The following is a 23,144-nucleotide window of genomic DNA, read 5'->3' as shown; positions in this document are numbered from 1 at the left end:
TGGGCTTTTTCTACAAAAAAGGCCCTGGAAATGTTTTGTTCCAAAAGGTTACAAAATAATTGTACACTCACTCTCTCTGTGTGTAACTTTTCATAAAGCATATCCAACTGGCAAGTGGGAATACAGTGATTCTACCCAAGCTCTATGTGGCTAAAAATGGAAATAGAATCCACCCAGGCAACATGTTAGGAATTAATTTTAATGTTTGCTTTTCATATTATTTTAGCAGTCCTCTCTCAATGTAAGTTAAATAATTCAAGGAAAAGGGGAAAACCCTAGAGAAAGAGACTGGAAGAGGGCAATTTGATAATATACACCGCTGTTCTTTACATTTGATCACCATCTCAGATTTCTGGCTATTACATCTTTGTAAAAATATGTGGAAGATCATTCCCTAATGTCAGCAAATATAGAGCCCTACCTATAAAATGAATGACATGATAAAAAAACCCCGCAACAATCATTTATTTTTTGCAACTGTCTTGTAATTGTTGCCCTCAAATGCACAGGGATTAAACCACAAAATGCTAGGGCATCGCAAGGTTATAGGCTAGGGCCTAGCTGTGCTAGGGATACATCCCACCATTTTATGTGGCCATCATGAGAATTTTAAAGAAATGTACAACACATAAACATTAATAAAGCAATAATAAGAGGAAGGTCACAAAAAGACAAACCGTTAAAAAAAATTAATAATCTCTCAACTCCCAGAGATCTTAAAAGAGGTTCTCAGTATTTTGTCTTCAGCATTTGGGAAGGGGAGTGGACATTATAAAGTACACCACTGGAAGCACACTGCTGAGCATGAAAGAGAATCCTGTTACTTATGATGACTACTTGCATTGGCAAACTATTAAATTGCTTCTTATCTTGCAAATGCTCATTCATATGAAAGTTGTTTCCATAAATGAGTGGCTCATAATGAAGGCTGTGCATACTAATTACTGCTGAGTGCTTCCTGTATTAAAGCAAAAAATATTGCTTTGCTCCCAGGTTATCCAGAATGCAAATGTTAATAATTTATTGAGTTTCCCAAACTAATGAGCAAGATTCTCTGAAAGAGACTGGTCAGGGGAGTTGGGCAGCATACTGGGCCATTTTTGTACGGCATACAAGCCATATTTTCCATTTTAACCTGCAGGGTTGCTGGTGAATGCATGGAAAAAGAAGGGATAGGGGCTCCAAAACCTTTAAAATAATTAAATAAAAAATCAGGCCAAAATAACTTCTCTTTAATGTATCATAAATTTTAAATACACAAACCAAGATTTCTTAAGTGATCATTGTTTTTCAGGATACCTGTCTTTATACAATTCCATATCTATTAACTGGCTTCCAACCTTCTCTTTCTGAATACTTCATCGACCCTGCCAGGAGAGCACACTCAGAGGGAAAGGAGGTTAACATCTTGCCTGTACTCTACCAGGGACATTTTAAATATGAAAAAAGTCCAAAGCCTCCTCCCAAGAGAGAGACCTGTATTAAATTGCACTGGGGGCAGTTTAGCTTCTGACACTAGCACCAATTCCTCACTAGCAGTTGCTCTGCCCCTGGGCTTCTGCTTTCCTCAGAGAAATGACAGATTCATCACTAGCTGCTGCATGGTCACATTTTGACTCACAGCTCCCTCCAATTTCCCTCACAGTTTCCTGATCTCCAAAAAATAAGATCAAATCACTGCAGAGGAAATTGGAAGGAGACACAAGTCAAAATGCAGTCGCACAGCGACTTAGTGGGGGATCAGTTGCTTGTTCTGAGGAAAGCAGAAGCCCGGGGTTGGAGCAACAGCTAGTGAAGGATCAGTATAGATCAGGGGTGTCGAACTCATTTGTTATGAGGGCTGGATTTGACATAAATGAGACCTTGTTGGGCCGAGCCATGCGTGTCATAAAATGTAATACATGGTAGCAGACATATAAAATTTATAAATGGCACAGACAAACACAATTAAAGGGTGTTTTTTAAAACTTAAAATAAAACATGCTTAAAACATTAGCACGCTTGCAATTTTTTGTTTTACAGTCTGATAAATGCTATCTCTTGCTATGGATTATTGCATCAAAAACTGCAGACAATGTCTATGTTGTACCAATCTTCAATAAGTTGTTCAGGTGTTGTTCAGGTGTGCACATCTGTAAGGTGCAAACCCACTTCTGATTTATTGACATTCATTACAGAGATCTCAATGCTTTGAGCCTAAGACTCAGAGGAAAGCATGAAGCAACTGGGCATTGTGAGCTTTTGTACATAAATTGCTTCATGTGCTGGTCAAGAACATGTGAAGGCACCATGGCAAAGACTGAGGGCTATGTGCTTGTCTACAAAGCTATAGTCTTCCCTTCTCCAGAAAAATAACTACAGCTCCTATGTGGCTGTGCAAGAACAGAGAGATAGCCATGTACAGAGATTGGTATCGGCCTACTATCTGGGAAATCTAATTTCAAGATCCCCAATTAAAGGACAGAAAAATCAAGGGAAATTTGCTGGGTAAACCTGGGCTGGACACACACTCTCAGCCTGATCCTGGCTTGTTGTTATTTCTCTTCTAAATAGTTCACATGCTTTCCTATTGAGAAAGACTGGAGGGCATGAATACAGTGAAAAAGAGGAGAACCCAGATACACCCATAACAAGCACAACAAAACTCTCTCTCCGTGAAGCAAGGCAAAAAGTTCAATAAAACATCACAGGTCTTAAAAGTGCTTTCTTTGTATCACTTACGATGGTGGGGACTGGGCAAAGGGAGCTCTGGCTCTTTCTTTCCTTTCCCAATGCACGAGGAAGGAAGAGAAGCTTGACTCAGTAGCTCTGCCATGTGATTGAATGAGCCTGGCAAACTTAATCAACACAGCAGAACTATAGAGCCAAGCTCCTTCATTGACTGACGTTCCTTCTCCCTCCCTCTCCTTTTGGGAAAAGGGAGGGGGAAGAGGGAAAGAATGAGGAGAGGCTGCTTTGCTGGCTGGCTTATCAGGGGAGGAACACAAAATGGCGACTGAAGAAAGGAAGCGAGAGAGAAGGAAGCAGACAACAGCCAGTTGCTGGAGGGCCTGATTGGAGCCCTCTGGGGGCTGAGGCCAGCCCGTGGGCCATATGTTTGACTCCCCTGGTAGATGTTATGTCTCAAAGAGAACAAAGAAGTCTATGGAACAAAATCTGCGATAGAAGGGATAGCCGTCAGTTTAGATGGGATTACAACCTCATATGGTTGAAGAATAGGATTAGGTGATGTTATGCATGTGACTCAAGAGAAGACTTTGGATATTCCCGCTGGGCTCATTGGAGCCAGGCAGACTGAGCTTGGGGACTTGGGAACAAAGGGCTGCAGGATCCAAATCCCTGCGGCCCTAGACCAATCACAAGCCTCCACCGGTTTGAATGACCTAATGATGTGCTAGCGCAGGAATTCAGAAATGTATATAAATTGGGCCGGTAGGCCCCATCCTCATTCTTGTATTGTAACCTTTTATTATGTGATTCCTATTAAAGAGCTTGTTATTTTATAAAAGTTTTATTAGTTTTCTAGAAATTAGGGGTAAAGGGTAAGAGGGAGGAAGAATAAGCTCTTTAATAGGTATGCCAAAGACAAGATAATAGGCTTTAACACAGAGCAATATCCATTTGATAAAATCTTTTTATGTCATCAAGAAAAGCTAATCTCTAAACTACATGCATACTTATTACAGATGAAGATGCAAGATGAGGTAGTAAAAGATTGTATGGTCCAATGGGCGAAACTTGGGAAATAACATCACGTTAGAAGAATGGGAGAGGTTTCGGAAATTCAACATTAAACTAAGTCAGTAACCTTTAAAGAAAATCTGTATAAGATATTTTATAGAAGGTACATAACTCCACAGAAATTGTGTAACATGTATACTAATATGTCTAACAAATGTTGGAAATGTACTAAACAGGTGGGTTCTTTTTATCATATGTGGTGGACATGTGAGATGGTGAAAGACTATTGGAAAATGGTTCATGAACTATCACAGAAGATTATGAAGACACAGATTCAATTCAAACCAGAACTATTTTTATTGAATATATTTCCTGAGGACTACTCCAAAGAGACGAGACACTTGTTGGCGCATATTAACACAGCAGCCAGGATTCTTCTGGCACAGAGATGGAAGCTTCAGGAGACTCCCACGAGAATGGACTTGGTGGGGAAAATTCTGGAAACAGCTGAGCTGGACTACTTACCCCAGTTGCTGGCTGGGAAATCTAAAATACTGGTTGAAATTCTATGCTTGGCTAGATACTCAAGACTCTTAAGATTTTTTGGTGTGAGTTTATATCTCCTTTCTCTTGTATTTTTCACTATAAGATTGCCTTTGTTGGAAATGTCAACTTGAATAGGTACTTTAACAAGAAGACGTACAATATAAATATATCAAAATGTTGATGTTCTAAAGCTAAGAGATAATATGTGACAATTTATGTATTCTATGAAAGTATACTATATCCAGATTAAGACAGATTTGTAACTATAATTTATCACTCACTCTGAGACTCTGCCATTATTAGAATCCACTATATTATACTGGCGACGAGGATGGGATCTGGATGAGCGAGGTTCAGGGCAACCCGGCATCGCCAAGCGCACCGAGCTCCAGTACCGCCGCGCAACAGGCACCACCGCCCAGCCTGAACATGGCCGCTGCGTCCGGATCACAAAACTCCATTCTGGAGTTTGGTATAGCACAGCCCGAGACCTGGGAAGCCTGGGTCAAAAGACTCAAGTACCACCTTGTGGCACAGCAAATCAAGGATGATGAACATGAAATCAAGAAGGCCATCCTGCTGAGCAACTGCGGCATCGCCATGCTACAGCTAGTGGAGGGCCTGGTCGTGCCAGAGACACTTGAGGTGTCTTCCTTCGACAAGATCATCGAGGCACTGACCAGCCATTTCGTCCCGAAGCCTATTCTCCTCACCCAAAAGCTACAGTTCCTCAACAGCTTCCAGGAGCCGAATGAGACCGTAGCAACCTTCCTAGCCCACCTGCGAGACTTGGGCAGGAAGGCGGAGTACAGCACACAATTGGAGTTAAGTTCACTCATGGCCTCAGGGATGGGAAGACATGTCGGAAAATCGCAACAGAATCAAAGCCGACCTTGAAGAAGGCCCTACAAATAGCCACCGCCGCCAAGGATGCACACAAAGAGAAAGCCTGCCGCCCAGGGACCAACACCCACCAACTGCGATTGGCTGCAGAATCAGACAACTCAGACGGGGACGACACTCTCAAGCTGCACCAGGCGACCCAACAAAAGCCCACGCCACGAGCAACAGAATCGATGATCCCCAAGATCTGTGCCAGTTGTGGGGAGCCACACGAGTGGTGCATGTGCAAGTTCAGGAGCATGACCTGCCATACATGCGGGAAGGCTGGGCACATAGCTCGGGTGTGTCGATTGGCGGCACTGCGCCAAGGGAAACTCCCTTGACAACAGAATGGCCGTCGCCACCAGGTTGCACTAGTGGATGACATCCAGGCACTCACCACTTCGGGGACCCAGGTATGCCAGTTGACTGTGACTGTGTTCATGGAAGGCAAGCCCTGCAAAATGGAGGTAGAGTCCAGGGCAGGCCAGATAGTCATTTCTTCCCACATGTTCAGGGAGATGTGCCCCGGGGGGGGGGAAGTGCAATTAAAACCAACCCCATTCCTCGTCCGGGACTTTCAAAAGCGGGAGGTTGCAGTCCGGGGAGTGGGGAGTGGGCCTGGTCCACGTTAGGTATGGAAAGTTCAAGGGCGAGCTCCCCCTCATCGTGGTGGAGGGTGATCTGTGCAGCCTCCTAGGTCGGTCCTGGTTCCAGGCACTGGGCATCCAAGTGACAGGGATCCATTACACCCCCGTTCAAAGGGACTTTCAAAGGGTGTGCAAAGAGTTCCCCGCGGTTTTCAACAGAACTCTGGGGACATACACTGGGCCCCCTGTAGCCTTACAACTAGACCCAATGCGCAGTCCATACGGCTGAAGGCCAGGCGGGTGCCACTAGCTCTCAGACTCAAAATTGAAGAGGAGCTTGACTGCCTCGTGGCCCAAGGCGTTCTGGAACCAGTGGCTAATGCAAAGTGGGAGACTCCCATAGTAACCCTGATCAAACCCAATGGCAGCATACGCATCTGCGCTGACTATAAATGCACGATAAATAAGGCGTTGCAAGGCCATGCATACCCCGTTCCGGTGGTGAGTCACGTGCTAGCATCCCTAGCGGGAGCAAAAATCTTTGGAAAACTGGATTTGGCACAAGCATACCAACAGCTCCCTGTGGACACAGACACAGCAGAAGCACAAACTATCGTAACGCACCGGGAGGCCTTAAAAGTTAGACGCTTGCAGTTCAGGGTCAGCGTGGCTCTGGGACTGTTTCAGAACTTAATGGATTCTCTTCTTAAAGGCATCCCCGGGGTACAGCCATTCTTCGACGATATGCTGATTGTGGCAGCCACCGAAGACGAATTCGGTGACTGCCTCTGAATGGTGTTACAGCGTTTCAGTGGGGCAGAGTTAAAGGTAAAATGGGAAAAATGTGTATTGGGGGTGCCCACCATAGATTTTCTGGGGTATACGGTGGACACGAGCGGCATTCATCCGGCCCAGGACAAAATAAAGGCTATTTGTCATGCACTGGCTCCCACCAACAAGGCTGAGTTACAATCATTCTTGGGAATTCTCAATTTCTACCATGCTCGAAAAGGGCTCAGGGCGGCTTACATGCTCATTTGTATTAATGGGTATAAACATATAATAGGACATAAAAAGCATTAAACAATTTAAAAACATAGAAAATTAACATTTCGATGCTATGATCTTACATTCAGATTTGTGTTCTCTATAGGTGAGTCTTAGATGGTCCTTTCTGCTGCTGCTATAGAGCAGCTTGCAAGAGGTGGTCCAGATGTTTCCTGAGAACTGTAGTGGCCAGCAGTCTAGCTTGCAAATGCCTGGTGGAAGAGTACCGTCTTACAGGCCCTGCGGAACTGTATGAGCTCTCGCAGGGCCCTAACTTCTTTCGGCAACTCATTCCACCAGTATGGGGCCACTACAGAGAAGGCCCTGGCTCTAGTTATCATGAGCCTGGTCTCCTTAGGATCAGGGACTGAGAGGAGATTTTGTGATCCAGACCGAAGTGCTCTCTGGGGAACATGCGGGAAAAGGCGGTCCCTAAGGTATGCAGATCCCTGGCCGTATAGGGCCTTAAAGGTAAGGACCAGCACCTTGAAACAAACCCAGTATGCAATAGCCAACCAGTGCAGCGCCTTCAGCCCAGGTTGAATATGCTCCTGTAAGGGAAGGCCTAATAGCAACCTGGCTGCCACATTCTGCACTAGTTGAAGCGTCCAGGTTTGGGACAAGGGCAGTCCCATGTAGAGGGCATTGCAATAATCCAATCTTGAGGTGACCTTAGCATGGATCATTGTTACGAAGTCATTGCATTCGAGGTAGGGGACCAACTGCCTTATCAGCCGAAGGTGATAAAAGGCTGATCTGACAGTGGCTGCCACCTGGGCTTCATATTTAGAGAGGGATCCAGGAGCACCCCTAGGCTTTTAACCTTGGGCGCTGGTGTAAGTCACACCCCATCAAAGGTCGGTAATAAGACCTCAGTTCCTAGACCGCCACGACTTAAGTACAGGACCTCCATCTTCATCGGATTCAATTTCAGTCGACTTGGCCACAGCTTGAAGCGCCACGGTCAGGTCTTCTGGGGAGGAGTTGGACTGGCTGCCCATCAACAGATAGAGCTGGATGTCATCTGCATACTGATGACATCCCAGTCCAAACCTCTGGGCAAGGGGGCGTATGTAGATGTTAAATAACATCGGTTAGAGTACTGCCCCTTGTTGCACACCACACACAAGTGGGTGCCATTGAGACAGTTCCTCCCTTATTGCCACCCTTTGTCCCCGACCCTGAAGGAAAGAGGAGAGCCACTGTAAGGCCAACCCCTGTATCCCAGCATCGATGAGGTGGCGGGTCAGCAACTGATGGTCAACCGTGTCAAACGCGTCTGATAGATCTAAAAGCAACAGTACCGCCGAGTCACCTCTATCCAGATGCCTCTGGAGGTCATCTGTGAGAGTGACCAGAACCGTCTCTGTCCCATGACCTGGGCGGAAACCAGATTGGTTTAGCACAGAAGCGTCATCCAGAAAGCTCTGTAACTGTATGTGTATGAGTCCCCAATTAAGACTCTGCCAAATCATGGGGGTAAGTTTTTGCCTTTTCCACCCTCACTGTCAATTAGCTTCTACTAATCCAAATCACTTCCATCACTCCCCTGCCAGGGGAAATAAAACTGAGAAGGAGAAGAAGGAATAGAAAGGCCTTTCTCCCTCCAAGTAAAATCACAGGTTTTTGTTATTTTTTGGGGTTTTATATTTTATGTTAGCTGCATTGACCCCTGAATGAAGGACTACATTCTAAGGTTTGTGGGGCTGCCTAAAATTCTAAGGTGTGATAGCTGGGGAACTGCTCTTTGTTTGGTTGACTGCTCTTTGTTTGGTTGACTGCCTTAAGGGTGAAAGAGATTGAGAGTGCTTGCTGCTGATTGAGAGTGATTGCTGAGGAGTGCCCTGCTCCACCTCTTTGCATTTTAAGCTGCGCCTTGCCAAAGGCTGAGCACATCTCACAGAGGTCTGGGAGGAGCAGAGCAGAGCAGCTCTGATAGCTGAGACAGCTGGAGAAATTGCTGAGAATTTCTGAGTTTTGAAGGACTACATTCTAAGGTTTGTGGGGCTGCCTAAAATTCTAAGGTGTGATAGCTGGGGAACTGCTCTTTGTTTTGGTTGACTGCTCTTTGTTTGGTTGACTGCCTTAAGGGTGAAAGAGATTGAGAGTGATTGCTGCTGATTGAGAGTGATTGCTGAGGAGTGCCCTGCTCCACCTCTTTGCATTTTAAGCTGCGCCTTGCCAAAGGTGCGAGCCTTTGGCGCGAGCCGAAGGGCGAGAGCTAAAGGGCTCTTGGCCTGTGGCTCTTCGCCTAGGGGCTCTCTAAGGAGCAGGAACCCAGATCCCTGGCTTCCTTGTTCTCCAAATAAGGTAAGTTCCCAATAAGGTAAGTTTAGGTAAGTTGACCCGCCAGAAGGGGAGCCACTTAAACAGCATTTAAAGAGGACTGTATATTTTAATATATATATATATACAATGAAGATAGAATGCCAGCAGGGGGTTGGGGGCTTTCCAGTGTTTTGCACTGAGTGTCACATGTATGACTATCTGCCCAAAGGACAGAAGTCTTGGGTGTGTGCTCGATGCAAGGAGCTCCTGGTCCTCAGGGAACGAGTTCGTACCCTTGAGGCCGAGGTGACTGCCCTGGAGAAGCAGAGACGGTCAGTTAGGCACTTGGGGAAGACTCTCGGGGGCGTATTAGATGAGCCCCGCTCTGAACGTAGCAGCCCCGTTGCTGCCAGAGAGCGTGAGGGTCGAGAGGGAACAGGGCACCGTGCTGAGGATAAGGGGAATGCGCCCTCAGAAGGGACCTCTTCTTCGGTCGGTGAGCGGGAATCCTTTCGCGCCAAGGAACCATCCCTGAGCAGGGGGAGAGGGGGGGTATTGGTAGTTGGTGATTCGATCATTAGGCAAGTAGACAGCCGGGTGGCGAAACCGCGTACTGACCGTATGGTGACTTGCCTGCCTGGTGCGAAGGTAGCGGACATTACGCGTGTAGTAGATAGACTGATAGACAGTGCTGGGGAGGAGCCTGTGGTCGTGGTGCATGTTGGCACCAACGATGTGGGGAAATGCAGTCGTGAGGTCCTGGAGGAAAAATTTAGGCTGCTAGGCGGGAGACTTAAGGCCAGGACCTCCAAGGTAGCCTTCTCGGAAGTGCTACCTGTTCCACGTGCAGGGCAGGAGAGACAGGCACAAATTAGAAGTCTCAATGTGTGGATGAGACGATGGTGTAAGGAGGAAGGGTTTAAGTTTGTTAGGCACTGGGATGCTTTCTGGAACAAGCGGGAGCTGTACAAAAGAGACGGTCTCCACTTGTCCCCGGATGGAACCAGGCTGCTGGCGCTTAAAATCAAAAAGGTGGCAGAGCAATTTTTAAACTAAATCTTGGGGGAAAGCCGACAGGAGATGAAATGTCTCTGGTTCGGGAGGACTCGTCTCAAAGAGATGAAGGGTTAGCTGCTATTTTTCTACCGGGTAACGGACCGGAGTTGTCCACTGTGAAGGTGACAAACAATATGGACTGTCTGCCAGTGTCTCGAGGCGGCAGGAAGAAGGTGGCGGGCCTAGCTCGCCTGGGAAATTATAGATGTTTGTATGCAAATGCTAGAAGTGTTCAAAGTAAAATTGGTGAATTGGAATGTTTAGTGCTGGGAGAAAACATAGACATTGTGGGAATTTCAGAAACTTGGTGGAATGAGGAGAATCAGTGGGACACGGTGATTCCTGGATATAAGCTATATCGGAAGGATAGGGAGGGAAGGGTTGGAGGTGGGGTGGCTCTGTATGTCAGAGAGGATATACGGTCCAGTAAGGCTGAGATCAGAGAATTAGATTCACTTTTAGAAATGCTTTGGGTTGAAATAGAGGGCCCAAAAGGAAATTTAACTATGGGAGTTTGTTATCGCCCACCAAATCAAAAGAGAGAGGACGATTATAATATGATGGAAGGCTTAAAGATAGCGGCTAAACGTAAAAACTGTGTTGTAATAGGTGATTTTAACTACCCGCAGATTGATTGGGTCAATATGTGTTCTGGTCGAGAGAAAGAGATTGAGTTTCTTGATGCTCTCAATGACTGTGCTATGGAGCAGATGGTCTCAGAACCTACCAGGGGTGGGGCGATCCTGGATTTGGTCCTAAGTAATGCCCAAGACTTGGTGAGAGATGTAAAAGTGATTGCGCCGCTTGGGAGCAGTGACCATAATGTTATTGATTTCACCGTTTGTATAAATAGGGAGTTGTCCAAAAAGACCACCACAACCACGTTTAACTTTAAAAGGGGTAAATACACTGAGATGAGGAGGCATGTGAGGAAGAAACTGAAAGGAAAGGTACATACGGTCAAAACCCTTGAGAAAGCTTGGACGCTATTTAAAACTATAATCCTAGAAGCTCAGATAAAATACATACCACAAGTTAGGAAAGGCACAAACAGGCATAAGAAAAGGCCTGCGTGGTTAACAAATAAAGTAATGGAAGCTGTAAAAGGTAAGAAGGACTCCTTTAAGCGGTGGAAAACCAGTCCAAGTGAGATTAGTAAAAGGGAACACAGGCTGTGGCAAATCAAATGCAAGACTGTGATCAGGCAGGCAAAAAGGGACTATGAGGAGCATATTGCAAAAAACATAAAGACCAACAATAAAACTTTCTTCAAATATATTAGAAGTAGGAAACCAGCCAGGGAGGCAGTGGGGCCCTTGGATGACCATGGGGTAAAAGGATTACTGAAGGAGGATAGGGAAATGGCTGAAAAGCTAAATGAATTTTTTGCCTCCGTCTTCACTGTAGAAGACGAGAACTTTTTGCCCGCCCCAGAACCACTAATTTTGGAAGGGGTGTTGAAAGACCTGAGTCAGATTGAGGTGACAAATGAGGAGGTCCTACAACTGATAGACAAATTAAAAACTAATAAGTCACCGGGTCCGGATGGCATACATCCGAGAGTTCTGAAGGAACTCAAAGTTGAACTTGTGGATCTTCTAACAAAAATCTGTAATCTTTCATTGAAATCTGCCTCCATTCCTGAGGACTGGAAGGTAGCAAATGTCACCCCCATCTTTAAAAAAGGTTCCAGAGGAGATCCGGGAAACTACAGGCCAGTCAGTCTGACTTCAATACCGGGAAAGTTGGTAGAAACCATTATCAAGGACAGATTGAGTAGGCACATTGATGAACACGGGTTATTGAGGAAGACTCAGCATGGGTTCTGCAAGGGAAGATCTTGCCTCACTAACCTGTTGCATTTCTTTGAGGGGGTGAACAAACATGTGGACAAAGGAGACCCGATAGATGTTGTTTACCTTGACTTCCAGAAAGCTTTTGATAAAGTTCCTCATCAAAGGCTCCTTAGAAAGCTTGAGAATCATGGAGTAAAAGGACAGGTCCTCTTGTGGATCAAAAACTGGCTGAGTAATAGGAAGCAGAGAGTGAGTATAAATGGGCAGTCTTCGCAGTGGAGGACGGTAAGCAGTGGGGTGCCGCAGGGCTCGGTACTGGGTCCCATGCTTTTTAACTTGTTCATAAATGATTTAGAGTTCGGAGTGAGCAGTGAAGTGGCCAAGTTTGCGGATGACACTAAATTGTTCAGGGTGGTGAGAACCAGAGAGGATTGTGAGGAACTCCAAAGGGATCTGTTGAGGCTGGGTGAGTGGGCGTCAACGTGGCAGATGCGGTTCAATGTGGCCAAGTGCAAAGTAATGCACATTGGGGCTAAGAATCCCAGCTACAAATACAAGTTGATGGGGTGTGAACTGGCAGAGACTGATCAAGAGAGAGATCTTGGGGTCATGATAGATAACTCACTGAAAGTGTCAAGACAGTGTGCGTTTGCAATAAAAAAGGCCAATGCCATGCTGGGAATTATTAGGAAGGGAATTGAAAACAAATCAGCCAGTATCATAATGCCCCTGTATAAATCGATGGTGCGGTCTCATTTGGAGTACTGTGTGCAGTTCTGGTCGCCGCACCTCAAAAAGGATATTATAGCTTTAGAGAAGGTGCAGAGAAGGGCAACTAGAATGATTAAAGGGCTGGAGCACTTTCCCTATGAAGAAAGGTTGAAACGCTTGGGACTCTTTAGCTTGGAGAAACGTCGACTGCGGGGTGACATGATAGAGGTTTACAAGATAATGCATGGAATGGAGAAAGTAGAGAAAGAAGTACTTTTCTCCCTTTCTCACAATACAAGAACTCGTGGGCATTCGATGAAATTGCTGAGCAGACAGGTTAAGACGGATAAAAGGAAGTACTTCTTCACCCAAAGGGTGATTAACATGTGGAATTCACTGCCACAGGAGGTGGTGGCGGCCACAAGTATAGCCACCTTCAAGAGGGGTTTAGATAAAAATATGGAGCACAGGTCCATCAGTGGCTATTAGCCACAGTGTATGGAGCACAGGTCCATCAGTGGCTATTAGCCACAGTGTATGTGTGTATATAACATTTTTTGCCACTGTGTGACACAGAGTGTTGGACTTGATGGGCCGTTGGCCTGATCCAACATGGCTTCTCTTATGTTCTTATGTTCTTATGTTTAATAGTGAGAGATCAGTGGCTTACATAAATAAATACATCCCCTTAATTTTCCCCCCAGGGCAAATGTGCCACATGCTCATTCTGAAGTACTTTATCATTGGAAAACACTGTCCTGGTGGTTTTTTAACAGCTTAGATGGCCATCTGACAGCAATGATGATTGTGAACTTAGGTAGATCATGAGAAGGAGAGCAGGAAGGGTTGTGTCAGTGCTTAATTGTCATGGTCCTTTCTTACACACCCAGGGAAATGCTAATCGCCACTTTGGGGTCAGTCAGCAATTTTTCTCCAGGCCAGTTTTGCCAGGGTCCTGGAGTTTGGGGGAGGGGGTGCCACCTTCTGGTCATAAAGCAATTGCCATGGGGGTGTGGGGGAAGGTATTTGTGAATCTCCTGCACTGTGCAGGGGGGTGGACTAAATGACCTTGAAGGTCCCTTCAAACTCTATGATTCCTCTTCGGCAAGTATCCATTAGTGTTCACAAACCATACTTTCTCAACTTGAAATGGCCACATCCCCATTGTAGCTAAGATTGTGAGAAGGTGTTTTTCTTGCCTACCTGGATATGACTGCATTCCAAACTGCATTATTGTCTTTTTCACATATGTGCCAATAGCAGGAGAGAGGCTTAGGTGACATATGTAAAATATTTCCTGGATTTTTTTTCAGAAAAAAAATTCCCTGCACAGATTAACTGTTTAAGATCATCAACTGACTTCTTGTTTTATTCTCAAGGATATTCTCTCTCACCAAAGTGTCTCAGTTTACCCTCTTTAGTGCCACTACAATGAATTCCTGTTTTTATGGACAGCAAAATGAGTTTTTATTCCTACAATAAAACTAGTCATTATGAGTGCTATGGGTTAGAAAGTCACAGCAACAAGAACACTGCTGTTTACACAGACTTTTAAGAAGTACTGTTTCAACCCAACCTCCTTATGCAGTATAAAAAAGACTTACTGAAAAGGGTAATCATTTCCTATGAAGAGGCATATCTTTTCTAGTCCCACCACACCCACCATGGGACCCTCAAGAATATGGATACCAGAAGAAGGTCATGGACTTACAAGCCTTCTCCCTTGCCTTCTTCATTGGACATAATGCCTGAATCAAGAGACAGCAAGATTCTCAGTGATTCAAATTGCTTGCAGATATGGTCTGAGAAATCACACATGAAATAGATATGGTATGACCCAGTTCAGGGACCACACTGTGTATGTAGTGCAGTCTTGAGACACCATTCAGAGTTCAATGCTTACCTGTACTCAGATTAACAACTAACCCTTCCCAGTCCTTAATTTCCTTAACATTTCTTTATTTCTAATGGTTCAGTTATGAGGAGGTGCAAAATCCATTATATTCCTACAGTTATTAAAGCTACCAGGGTATTACCTCCACAACCCTGAAGATAAGACACTTCAATTGCTACAGACATAATCCTCTATAAGCTTTTGTGGTTCTAGTAAGAAAGATTGGTTTGGATACTAAATTTCAAAACCTTTCAGAAAATAATGGTAGTGGGGGGGGGGGGGAAACCCACCTCCCTTCAAATATTCAACAAGCCTTTAACACCAACAACTTTTAAAACAAATAGTTTTTGAAATACTCTTAATTTTGGTTTTAACATATGGTTTGGCTTGACTCAAAGTTAAAACATTCTTTTAATGAATAGATGCGTATTCTTGGAATAAGTATTTATACTTTATATAAAAAATTAAGATGACAAAGTTATTTCAGTTCTTTCTAATTAACTTATATGCATTTTTCATACCACTTCCCCAAAACCTCCATTAACACCATAGCTCTGAAAGCAGGAGACAGAAGCCAAAGGAGATGCCCTGATGACCTAGGAATACTGGAGTGGAAAAGCTGTGAAAGTATGGGTTGGAGCCAAACTAAATTGGCAATTGAGAAGCTCTGTTCCACTCATGGAAAATATAGCCTGGATGCACCTCAGAGTCTGATCACACAGTTTATAACACAGGTACATGTAAACTCATCCAATACTTTCTTCACAGGCCTGGTATTACTGAGATAACCAAGAAAAAAAAAGTAATAACCAAGTTCCCTGAGGATGGGTTTCAGTGCCCCAGCCCCGCCCTTCTTGCAGTAGCTATTCCTCCCTTCATCACCATTGAGGAGGCTTTTCCTGGTTTTTTTTTTTTTAAACACTGGTGTTGATATATTGGTAACGTTGAGGGAAATAGAGTTGGTACATGAGAACACCTTAATGCTGTGGGTAAGAGGGAATATCCCCTGGCTCTCAATAACATCCAAACCAGGGCAAAGAACACATGTTTAAATGACCCAGGAGGGGAAAAAAACCCCATAAGTTTCCACAAAAGTTTAATTACATTTTTTCAGCCATCAATGTCCATGGAAGTCACAACAGGAAAATCAATGGTAAATGGGGAATTGACACATTTATGTCATTAGTCAATTAGAAAGAAAACAGATGGCCCCCATGTCCTTTAAGTAAAAAAATGCTGTGAAGAATGTTATTTAGGCTGTGCCTTTTCTCTGTAATTGTTTATTATTTTTATAATACAACACAGATTTTTATTTGTTTCTATGCCCATATGACACACTGCATACACAGTGCTTGCTAAATTTATGAAAATTAGTTCAGCTAGACTCAGGGCGAAAAAACCTATTAATATTATGAGAAATATTCATAGCACCCATCCAGAGGTTCTTTATCACTTTAATTAACCATAAAGAAAAACAGTCTCATAAATAGTAGAAAAGGTCACTACTGTCAGTAGTTCAAGGGAATAGTTGAGCTGGGATTAATTAGTTATTTCCATCTCTCCCTTTTCTTTCTCCACAGCAGCCATCTCAGCAGTTTCATATTTTCTAAGATACTGAAGAATATTATTCTATACTAGAGAAAAGCCTGCCGACTATTATTTTATCTTCTGTTGTAAACTTTTGTTTCTCAAAAAGAAATAATTTTATGCTATGGGACAAAAACAGTATAACTAGCCTGGCTTTAGAGCCACTAATATAAGTCTGATACTAGATACCAACTGTACTGCAACAGAGATTCCCAACACACCCTGGATCCCTTGTTCTCTTATCTGATTTCTTTGCAGAATAGAACAGGTAATCTTTGCTCTCCTTCCCCCCAATTTTCCAAACCAGACTTGCACCACACAGAGAGCTGGCACTTTGGTCCTCTCCTCTTTAGGCCCTCACATCTTGAAGACTGGACACCTCTGTTCCAACTGTTTTCAATTCCTGTCATCATCTGGCATGTGCATCTTTAGTTCAAAGAGTAACTCCTAATTTGGAGTAGCTCTGTTGAATGTTTGGTTGTTGTTCCTACACTCATGGTAAGAAATGTGTCTGTGCTTTGATTTAGTGCTCCTAGTATATGTTTAGGAAGGATTAAGTCCCCCCCCCCACAATCGTACCAAATTCCTCAATAGACTCTTTGTTGTTCAGTTGCACAGTCGAGTCCAACCCTTTGTGACCCCATGGACAAAGTCACGCCAGGCCCTCTTGTCTTCCACCATCCTCTGAAGTCTGCTCAAATTCGTGTTTGTTACATCAGTAACGCTGTCCAGCCACCTCATCTCTCCTTGCTGTTCTCTGGAAATCTGCATTCAGTTGGGTGAATTTTTCCTTTTCAACTTTGCCTTTCGCTTTCCTTCTTTCCTCAACTATTTGTAAAGCTTCATCAGACAGCCACTTTGCTTTCTTGCATTTCTTTTTCTTTGAGATGGTGCTGATTGCTGCCTTCTGTATAATGTCACAAACCTCCGTCCATAGTTCTTCAGGCACTCTGTCTATCAACTCTAGTTCCTTAAACCTATTCTTCATCTCCACTGTATATTCATAAGGGATGTGATCAAGGTCAAACCTGAATGGCCTAATGTCTTCCCCAGTTTTCTTCAGTTTAAGCCTGAATTTTACAATCTCATAATCTGAGCCGCAGTCAGCATCAGGTCTTGTTTTTGCTGACTGTAAAGAGCTTCTCCATCTTTGACTGCAGAGTATATAATCAATCTGATTTCTGTGTTGTCCATCAGGTGATGTCCATGTGTAGAGTCGCCTTTTAGGTTGTTGGAAGAGGGTGTTCGCTATGACCAGTTTGTTCTCTTGACAAAACCCTATTAAGCCTTTTTCTGGCTTCATTTTGTTCTCCAAGGCCAAACTTGTCAGTTGTTCGTTACCTTTTGACTTCCTACTTTGGCATTCCAGTCCCCTATGATGAGGAGGACATAGAAGGTGTTGTAGATCTTCATAAAACTGGTCCGCATCAGCCTCTTCTGCATCAGTGGTTGGGGCATAGACTTGGATTACTGTGATGTTGAATAGTTTGCCTTGGATATGGACCGAGATCATTCTGTCATTTTTGAGATTGTATCCCATTACTGCCTTCCTCACTCTCTTGTTAACTATAAAGGCCACACCATTTCTTCTACGGGACTCTTGCTCACAATAATAGATGTAGTAATCCTCTGAGTTAAATTCACCCATTCCCATCCATTTTAGTTCACTGATTGCCAAGATGCCGATGTTCAGTCTTGCCATCTCTTGTTTGACTACATCCGGCTTACCTTGATTCACAGATCTTACATTCTATGTTCCAACGCAGTATTGTTCTTTGAAGCATCGGACTGTTCTTTCACCATCAGACACATCCACAGCTGAGTGTCCTTTTGGCTTTGGCCCAGCCGCTTCACTCTTTCTGTGGTTACTTGGACTTGCCCTTCGCTCTTCCCTAGTAGCATATTGGGCACCTTCTGACCTGAGGGGCTCATCTTCCAGCGCCATATCTTTTAGCCTTTTGTTACTGTCCATGGGATTTTCTTGGCAAGAATACTGGAGTGGTTTGCCATTTCCTTCTCCAGTGGATCACATTTTGTCTGGGTTCTCAGCTGTGGCCTGTCCATCTTGGGTGGCCCTGCATGGCATAACCCACAGCCTCACTGAACCGCGCAAGCCCTCTTGCCGTGTCAAGGCAGCAATCCATGAGGGCAACAGACTCTATATTCCTTTTAAATCAGGTTTCTGCCATCCTTTTCCTACTGAAAACTTGCTACTCACAGCCACCTCTTCAGGTAAAAGGTCCCAGTTTTCTGCATCCCACGCTACTTCCTCAAGTTAATCTGAAAGTATATTCACATGTTGTGAGAGTGTGGTAACAAGTTCAGAGAATCTAGGAGAGGACAGTTTCCGGATAAGATGAAGACTAATGAAAGTGCTTCTAGCAGTAGCTCCAGTCTATTTTTCCATCAGCAAGGCTGCGTCTACAAATGCCCCTGAGGCTCTTCACACTAAAAACAGCTGAGCCCCATCTAACAATGGTAGGTCAATCCCATCTAGAAAATTATCTTTCCCCACCAGCATATCCTCTGTTTTGTCTGGATTTAGTTTCAGCTTGTTTGTGCTCATCCACTTGATCACAGCATTCAGGCACTGATTCAGGACCTAGGCAGCTGGTTCTGAAGGTCTGGTAAATTATGGGTGTTATTGATAGATTGGTTACACCTATCTCCAATATCACAGATTATCTAATTCAGCAACTGCATTTGGGGAACTCTGTTTCTGAGATACCAGACTGATAAATTGATCTCTCTCATGAAAACGCTTGGTGAATATTGTCCAAAAACTCCAAAACCATTTGAGGGTGCTCCCTGTAAACTCCACTCCATTTTTGCACAATCTTAAATAATATCTTATGGTGTACAACACCAGCAATAGATGCAACAAAATTAACACCAACACGGTATTGTTATATAGTACATGGCTGAAACTGGTTGAATGTTGACATTCACATACAAATGTTCACAATTTAGATTAAAATTAATGAATATCAGCATTAGAGAATATATGTATACACTCACTTGCTGGACATTCACCAAAAAATGTTCATAGGTGACTGTCACTGTTCACTGTAAGGGGTGTGTGTGTCAGAGGTCTAAAGTACCAAGGGCAAGGAGAAGTCACACATGGGAATGGAGAGTCTTGGGGATGCAATGTCCCACTCACGATCTTGTAGCAATGATTAAAGATTGGCATGTTGAGTTTTCACTAGGCCTTCGTGAATTACCAGTTCAGGGCTTAGGTTACAGCTCTTTAAACAGCTTGAGAAATCTATCAGTAAATGCAATTATTAAAGATTCTGGTAATGTTAACAACAGTTTCCCCTTTAGGGATCTCTGCAGGTAACAGAAGCTTATGGCAGGGATGGTGTTTTGTTGTTGCTTTATAAATGTTTTGATACCTTGCAAAATCAGAATTAGAAGGTCATCTCCAAAGTTTAGTCAGCTTTTAAGTGACAGATGATACAGGAAACATCAACAGCAATTTTATCACAAAATACCTAAGGCCACTTAGCTTTAGCAGATCAGTTGCCACCCATATAGCTGACCTGATTAAATCTGGCGTTTTTGTCATTACAGTTTATGTCTTGCAGACAGAGCGGAACTATCTAATTGCAGCAAAAAAATGTAAACAAAAACACTTTTAAAGCATTTACAGCAGGCAGTAGGAAAATCTGTTTTGTCTCTAGAGTGTAAATTTAAGCAAGTGCCTTCCCAATATTTATGTACTTTATGTTGACTCTTTCAATTCCAAAATCATGTTAAATTTTACACAGCATTCTGGTAGCTTGACCATCTCCACAGACAGTAGGAAGAGTTCTTACTGTACTTTAAAAGCTGTAACTGTTCAAGGTTTCAAACCAAAGATGAGGAATGTTTGAACAGATGAAGTTGCCTTCTATTGAGTAAGAAAACTGGTTCATCCTGATTAGTATTTGTATTATCTATTTGGACTAGCAGTGGCCCTTCAGGATAATACAGACAGAAAGGTATTTCCTCACACCTGCCACACAGGATCCTTTAACCTGAGATGTGAGGGACTAAATCCAGGATGTTCTATGTGCAAATCATGTGCTCTTCCACTGAGTCCCAGTGTGTCCTAGGAAGGCCTGGGTCTCTGGAAGCACCATAAATCCACTGGAAACAATTGTGAATGTGCAATACAAATCTTTACCTAAATAAAACAGGGGGGCCAGTGAACTCTGAATAAGGAAAGCTGTGCTAGAATAAATTCTGTTATCAGCTAGGGCAATAATAGGCAACTGTTTTATTTTGCTGCTACAGACCACCATTGCTCTTAACTGGAATTAAAATCATTATCTGAAGTTCCACAAGCTACTTCATGTTTAAAAATAATTGTGTGCATTGAACAGAAGCAATCAGGTGAAATTTACTTATGTATTTGCAGATTTGTTAGTTGACTCAGGAGTAATCCTAAACAGGCATGTTTATTTATTTAGAAAATTTCTATGCCACCTCACCAGAGAACCGTTTCTCAAGGGGACATATGACGTAAAACATAATAAAAACATAAATGACAAAAACTGACAACAGTTTTAAAAATCCAGCCAGGGCATAAAACAAAACATCCAGCAACTTAAAATGAGTCTCAAAGCAGTTCAGTTTAGAAACTATAAAAAGAACAGCAAAAGACCCACCAGTTAATTAAAAGCTTAGGTAAAAACAAACATTTAAACATAGTAGGATGGGTCCCAAATGAGCCTGGGGGGGGCATTCCACAGACTCTTGCTCTGGTTACCCCCCACCTCACCTCTCATGCTGGGGGAACAGAAAAGAAAGCTTGTAAGGAAAGTCCTCTTCCTCACAAATCATGTGTTCTCTCCCACCCTCCTGGTGAGGAAGCTAGCAACACTGCTTTTCCAGCAGTGGAATTTTGCCAGTGGAATGCCCTTCCCCTTAAGGCTCACTGCAATGGACTCAGGCAAGTTAGCCTGAAAGCTGGAACTACTTGCAACTATTGGCTGGGCCACAGCTATGGTAATGGCAATGTAGCGAATTTCCATTACCACACACACACACACCCCTGGGGGTTAGACTGAGTTCAGGGGGTTAGACTGAGTTCAGTTGGAGCTTGTGTACTGAACAGTGAGGTGAAGATGAGTTTTTAAGTTGAACTGTTGTTGTGAAGTAACTGAAAGGAACTGAGAACAGCCAGTGGGGCTGAGTTCCTTGGGAGACAAAACTAAAACAAGTTTGTAGTCAGAAGGGGGTCAAAACCAGGCACCTTCTGTGAGGAGGAGCTCTCTCAGAGGATCTGTCAGCACAACAGGGCAGACTCCTAGTAAACTGTGAACACTCAAAACACTCAGAAAGGAGAACTGGATTTTGGTTACTAGAAGGTAATCCAAAGATTCAGACTAGAAATCTAGCTAGGTGGGTCACGCAGGAGTGAGGGGCTGGAAATAGCACTCAGAAGGTGTGAGTATGCAAGTGTGAGTATCTGTGAGGGAGAATTGATCTAGCACGGGGTGGCCAAACTTGCTTAACATAAGAGCCACACAGAATAAATGTCAGGTGTTTGAGAGCCACAATGTCAGGTGTTTAACAGTCCCAAAACAAGGAAGGAAGGGGAGGAGGGAGGGGGGAAGAAAGGCAAATAAACTGGGGGAGAGAGAGAGGTGGAAAGAAAGCCTTCTCCAAGCCAATGTTCAAGGAGGGGCTTCAAGAGCCACACAATATGTGTGAAATAGCCACATGTGGCTCCCGAGCCACAGTTTGGCCACCCCTGATCTAGCACAAGTCAGGAGTCCTCAGTGTGTGTGGAAAAGAGTGAATGTAAGTTTATTATTTTTATGATTTGAGAAGCCTGAGCATAGGGCTACACCATCATGACTGCATAAGCGTTCCTAGTGTCCAGTAGGCACTGCCTGCCTTTCCAAAGTTTTGCATAATTCTAAAGCCTGCCTGTCTGGTAATTTAAGAATCTTCTGCCTGGTTATATTTGTTCAGCCTGACAAATCTCTGGAGTTTAGAGACTGATTATTTTACCAACCACCTGCCTGCCAACTGATTTCTTTTTACTACAACTAATTGTTATTATTTTATCCCTTTTCCTTACCTTTTGTGAACTATTAAACATTCTTTTTGGTTTTTGAATTTAAAACCATCTGGTGCCTAGTTTACTTTAGTTCTGACAGCATTTCTGTATGCGTGCCTGAGGGACAGAGGGAAAGTGACAGGGAAAAATTTCTTAATGGTCACCCTCCCAAGCTGACCCTGACCGGTTCCTCACACTCACCTAGCACCTGTTCCACGCTCTTTTAGGCCCCAGGCCAAAGCCTTTCTTTTTATCCACAACATTAACTGATCTTTTGCCATCATTTTAATAGTCTGCTTCTAGTCTGAAAGACTGTTAAGCTGTTCACTGCTTTGTGTTGTTTTTTATGAACTGGCTGGGTTTTAATGTCTACTCAGAAGTCAGTTACCATCTTATTTAATGGGACTTACTCCCAAGAAAGTGTTCTTAGGAATGCACCCTAAATGAACGAATCAATAAACTTCTCTCTAAAAGTAGAGAGGCAAATATGAATGTATGTCTATTATTTCTACCCCCTCCCCATGCTCTCTGTCACAATAAAAACTAAACAATGAAAAACAACATTCAGGTGCCTCAGACAAGTACCTGAACGTTAAAAGCCACTCCTTGTTCTATATATGAACAAATTTTAGGAAGAATGAATCCTGAAGCGGGTTTTAAAAACCAGGATAATCAGTGTGTAGATAAATATAGAGTATTGTGATTGATATACACAAATCAGATTTCTAGCACAAAATCAGTGAGATTTGTAGCATTAGCTGTAAGCAATTTGAAAAAAAAGGGCAACCCATTTCCTTTTCTTCCTTCTTTATTCATGTTTATGAGTCTGGATTAGATTTCTCTCAGGGAAGTACAAATGTCAAGTGTTACTGTTGTCATCCACTCAAAATGGTAGTGTCTCTTAAAATAGTATCTTCAAAGGAGTGCAACATTTTTGGAGGTAATCAAATATGCTCTCTATCTAACAGAGTACCATACATCATTCAGAAATCCTCTGCATAAATCCAATGAAATATCATTGACAATATTTC

The 23,144-nt window shown here is 43.5% G+C and overlaps 1 protein-coding gene across 1 annotated transcript in view; it reads right to left on the bottom strand.

Annotated features, from left to right (window-relative positions):
• The window catches only part of ARFGEF3 (ARFGEF family member 3), a 152,763-nt gene that overhangs the window by 91,261 nt on the left and 38,358 nt on the right, over window positions 1-23,144 (bottom strand). The window lies entirely within an intron of this gene.

Source organism: Heteronotia binoei, chromosome 1 (assembly GCF_032191835.1).
Source record: "Heteronotia binoei isolate CCM8104 ecotype False Entrance Well chromosome 1, APGP_CSIRO_Hbin_v1, whole genome shotgun sequence".
NCBI classification, from domain to species: Eukaryota; Metazoa; Chordata; class Lepidosauria; order Squamata; family Gekkonidae; genus Heteronotia; species Heteronotia binoei.
This window is presented reverse-complemented; position numbering and strand designations above follow the sequence as displayed.